Below are 5,000 nucleotides of genomic sequence, written 5' to 3'. Positions count from 1 at the left end.
ACACACACACACACACACACAGGGAGTCAGAGAGTGTTGACGGTTCAGCGTGATAATTACTTATTCAGAGGGAATTACCACACTCGCAGAGTTGCCTTTGTGAACCAAAAGCTCTTCCCATCTTTAGCTTGAGACGGGGATTTCTTTCAGTTTTTTACATTTAGTTTGGGTATTAAGAGGGGCATCGCATACATGTACAGAGCGCATCTGAATACCCCATGGACACGGGGGAATGTGTGCAACATCAAGGTGGTGGTGGGTGGTGGTGAGGGGGGGGGAGCAAGACCAGGGGTTTTGAGTGAAAGGCTTGTGTCTTCACCTGCGCTTCATCGGGCTCTGTCCTGCCTGACGTTCCCCTCGACCCCAACGGCCGCTCTCTCTGACGCTTCTGTCCTTTCATCTCTTTCAGGTCAGCCTCCATCTTTGTCCCTTTCTCCACTTATTCACTTAAACCCCTGGCACAGAGACAAGGGGTATTAGCCTCTGAACGCACTCCCTCTCCCTGTCTTTCCTCCGTGCACCCTTCAACCATTTTAGCTTTTCTTTGTTTTCCTCTCTCAATCGATTCTCTCTTTTGTCCCTCTCCTTTTGTGGCTCTCTTTTTAAAAGCACAGTATCCTGTGCTTTTGGTTTTTGCTGGTTTCAGGCAGCCACGTTAACCGGCGTGTGTGTGTGCAGCTTTCTATGTGCATGTGTGTATGCATTCGAGTGTGTGTGTGTGTGTGTGTGTGTGTGTGTGTGTGTGTGTGTGTATGTGTGGGGGACACATTTGACATGCATGCACACGCGCGTTTTGCCAAAGCTGCGATGCGGTGTGCATTTTGAACTGTCATCTGGCCTTTTCAACACTGTAATCTCAGGCCTTTGTACGGCTTCCTCCACCAAACCCCACCTTTCAACCCAGACCCCAAGCCCTCCATTATCCACACGTTAGTCTCAGTCACCGCCCTGAACTACACCCTTGTAGTCCAAGGCTCTACACTCACTGGCTAATGTCTACCTTCCCTTCAGCTGGTGTCTGTAGCTTCGCCCTCAGCTACAAGGAGGGAGCCTCCCCTCAGACCCAACCCAGTTCACCCAGGGTTGACCCCTTCAAGGGACGACAGACACCATGTTGTGTTTGATCAGTGACACAACAAACACACAACCCGAGCGTCCGTTGTGAGGCGCGTCAGCTGCTTGAATTTGACAACCGTGTTCTTGCATTAGTGATCTGTCTGACTGTTGGCTTGGGGAAAATTAATGCGTCACAATTATTTAAAAAAAGGAAATCAGAACAGCTGTGATGATTAGATTTTTTGGAATTCGTCTCATGATTCATCCTCCACTGAAATTGTAAACATTCAACCATAACAGTTAACCCAAAAGTACCTAAGACAAATGAGGTGAAACGCCAGTTCTATGGATGGTCTGCATGATGTGGTGTTAGAGAAACGCATCACTGCGGCACATTCAGGCAACCTGCAGCTTGGCAGCAGGTGGATGATTGCAGATAGTTCATTAATCACTGCGGGACAAAGCCGCACCTTAAAATCCACACACCCACATTGAACAACAGCTCTTCACCATTTCCTCACAGTAAAACCATATTAAACCATTCAGCCCTCACTTTACTGGGCTGAGAAGGGTGAATGGAAGCAACATGGATCGGACCTGATGCAAAGACCAGGGCCTGCCTATTACTGTTAAGGTTAACAGGTCAGCCGTGTGTGTGTTTAATGTTTTTCAGCGGGGGAAGGAGTTAAATGGATAGTTAATGTTAGTAACACATGCTTCATTGGATTATGAATCTGTTTCCTCCATTTATCTGTTTAAATGTTATTTTCAACACTACCTGCTGTGTGTGTGTGTGTGTGTGTGTGTGTGTGTGTGTGTGTGTGTGTGTGTGTGGGTGTGGGTGTCGGTGTGTGTGTGTGTGTGTGTGTGTGTGTGTGCATGTGTGTTTGTGTGTTTTGCAGCAATATGCTAGAGAGGGCCAGTAGCAGGGGTTCACAGACACTTTGGCAGTGTGCTGAGAATGCGTGTGTGTGTGTGTGTGTGTGTGTGTGTGTGTGTGTGATATTGGCGGTGGGTTGAGACTCTGTGTCTATGTGTGCTCCGGCCTGCACTGGAATGTCAGAGAGAGAGAGAGAGGGAGAGGGAGAGGGAGAGGGAGAGGGAGAGGGAGAGGGAGAGGGATAGGGAGAGCGAGAGACTGCAAGAGACTGCAAGAGAGGGAGACTGCGAGAGAGAGAAAGACACAATGTCAGTATTCTTTTGAAATATTTAATGAGAGTCTCGGCACTCCTGAAATATTGACTTTTACCCACATACCCAGCGGGAACTGAAAGCAATGAGGCTTTTTCTGTCATTCACTCTAAGACAAAAAGTCTGTCAGCATAAAACATTAACCAGTTGTTGCTTTTCGTTGTTATTTAGCTTTTCGGCTCAAGTATATATCTGAGCTAATTGGCTACTATTGGTCCACTATTTAAAGAGAGCCAATTCCATACTTCAACACAACCTACTTCTGTCACACACCTATGGAGGTTTGTGGCTAAGAGCTAACTGTTTCTCTGCCCCTTAACAACCACTCATCACTTAACGTGTACCTCAAACTAAGAAATACTGCAGGTACATGAGTACATGTTACTGATAAAGCTCTTTGTAGGCGAGTGCGTGTCTGGTCTTGTTAAAATAGACCTACACTCATTCTGCACTTGTGTCCTACCATGCCGGTTCCTTTGGTCTTTGTGTTGCATTTGCAACTTAGTGGTCATGTTACCTCTTCAGAATAACATGCCAGGGCTGTACTTTTTCCTTTTCAGTCATCAAGGGTTTCTCACCTTTCCGATTTGAACTCATTGAAGATTGTATAAGACCATGCTTGGATTTTTCAGTTATAAATCACAACTTTTGAGTGTATTCTACAGAGGGTGTCTCCGTTCCTGGAAGAGCAAAGTTGAACTCTGTTGAGTTACAGATAGAGGGAAGATGGCTTTTCGTGATGGTGGTTGTCAGGCTACCATCTGATAAATGTTGTGAATCTAAATAATGATACTTAAACGGACCAGAGGTCACAGGGTTTATCCTCCTCTCCCATTCGTCACGTCGTCCAAACCAAAGGGGAATGATGTGGACGCCTGATAGCCGGCTCTTTGTTCAACGAGTGTCCGTTCAGACCCCAGTCTGTGGGCCCACGTTGACCAAGGAATGGCGAGGTGTGTCCAAAAGGCAGACAAGAATCAAAAGCAGAGTTCAACCTTGGTGATCTTGATCTGAACAAAGGAGTTGGAGAGGTATCAACGTACAGCTGGACACAAGACCTTGTCTTTATGTTAGCTCAAGTCATACAGTTAGAACTTCTCCGTCTTTAACTTTTCATTAAAAGATGACAGACCCCTGTGCTTCCCTTTATGTGAAAGTGAGATTGAGTCCAGGAGTAGAAAAGGATGAATCATTTGTGTTGATATTCTAAACAGATAATTGGCCAGTGGATACTACCTCTGAGGGCTATGAGGAATGTTCCAGTGAAAGATGCAAGATATTGGACTGTGATACCTGCAAAACGTAGCCCTTGGCAATGTCTGAAACCTGGATGTACCGAAGTCCTCCAAGTGATTGAATACTTAATTGTTAGCTTGCAAAAGAGGCAATTGTCAGCAAATGATTGAGTGTCTACTTTTTCATGGAAACTCTTAGAAATGGCGGAAAACCAGATTGCAACTTCTTTGAATGGGATTACATCCAGAATGAAATAATATGATTAAGTATTAATGTCCCGCTGATGGATGTGTTCCCCTTTCTTGGTATCGTTAGGTAATCATCCAAGTGCAAAGACGCTAGCGAATGTCAGTGAGGAGAAGTGCTTGGTCAGATGTTTTATCTGGAAAAACAGAGATTTAAGATACTGAACGGTAATGGGGGCAAGGAGTCAATAGAATCTGTCAAAGAACCCTCATTATACATAATGACTAGAAATCGTAGTTCAACTAATAGCACAGATGTTGAAGATAGGGTTGAAGACGGCTAATGTATGTGTGGGGGGTGGAGGTGACTGCATATGAGGACATACACACGTATTGCATGTTGTACATCCTGGCAAAAAAGTAATTAGCATTGTGTAGTGTCTTATCCTAGCTAATTTGTTGTCTTTGGGGAATGGGTTAATCTAGCAATTTTAAATGCTTAATACTTGTTTCTATGACTATCTTTACTGTACCGACAGCGATATATTGCTGTTTCTCTTCCTTCAGACAAATGCTCTTATTGTAAGTCGCTTTGGATAAAAGCGTCTGCTAAATGCCATGAGTTTAAATATTACGAGATACCAGTCTCCGATAACAGCTCAGCCTGAACAAGAGAATAGATTTGGGAAAGGTGCCATCGATCCTTTGCCGTCATGGTGGTTGTAGGATGGAGGCTGGAGGTTTAAGGAGGAAACTCAGTGGTGTGACCTGAAGGTCATCGCTCTAACGATCAGACAACGACGGTGGAGGGGTGGGGATGGGGGAGCAGGGGCAGAACATGAGGGGCTCGCCTCTCGTTTGGCAATCCTTCTCAACACCCATGTGTCACGCTAACGCTGGTCATTTGAAATGATCACTGACTGGAACTGCAAAACGCTGACACTCGCTCCAATTACTATTAACCGACATTTGAATGCTATTTAATGTCAAAACCTATGTCTCTTTTTCTTCCAAAATATAAGGAGAATGGATCAAGAGCTTCGAGGTCTAATTTATTCACATTTACAGAGAAGAAGAAAGCCACTCTGGTGTTCTCCTCCCCTTGGGGGGGGGGGGGGGGGGGGAAACAGCCGCACAAAAGGAAGTAGCAATGACAGAAAGTCAAGTATAAATTATTCAACTTGGAGAGTTCAGATTTCTTTTGGCACATGGACGAGGCCTCACTCCGCGCTTGTGTTGGAAACTCGACATGCCCCTCTTAAATTAAATTTCCAGCTTGTGGTGTCTCTCCTCTACCCTTCCCTCTCCTCTCGTCCCTTTTTCTTCTCACTC

General features: G+C 45.3%; 1 protein-coding gene across 2 annotated transcripts in view; it reads left to right on the top strand.

Annotated features, from left to right (window-relative positions):
- sema3b (sema domain, immunoglobulin domain (Ig), short basic domain, secreted, (semaphorin) 3B) overlaps positions 1-5,000 on the top strand; it is a 78,621-nt gene that overhangs the window by 1,242 nt on the left and 72,379 nt on the right. The gene's annotated exons all lie outside the window — the stretch shown is intronic.

Source organism: Gadus chalcogrammus, chromosome 1 (genome assembly GCF_026213295.1).
Source record: "Gadus chalcogrammus isolate NIFS_2021 chromosome 1, NIFS_Gcha_1.0, whole genome shotgun sequence".
Taxonomy (NCBI): domain Eukaryota; kingdom Metazoa; phylum Chordata; class Actinopteri; order Gadiformes; family Gadidae; genus Gadus; species Gadus chalcogrammus.
Note: the sequence above shows the minus strand (reverse complement) of the source record. Positions and strands in the feature narration are given on the sequence as shown.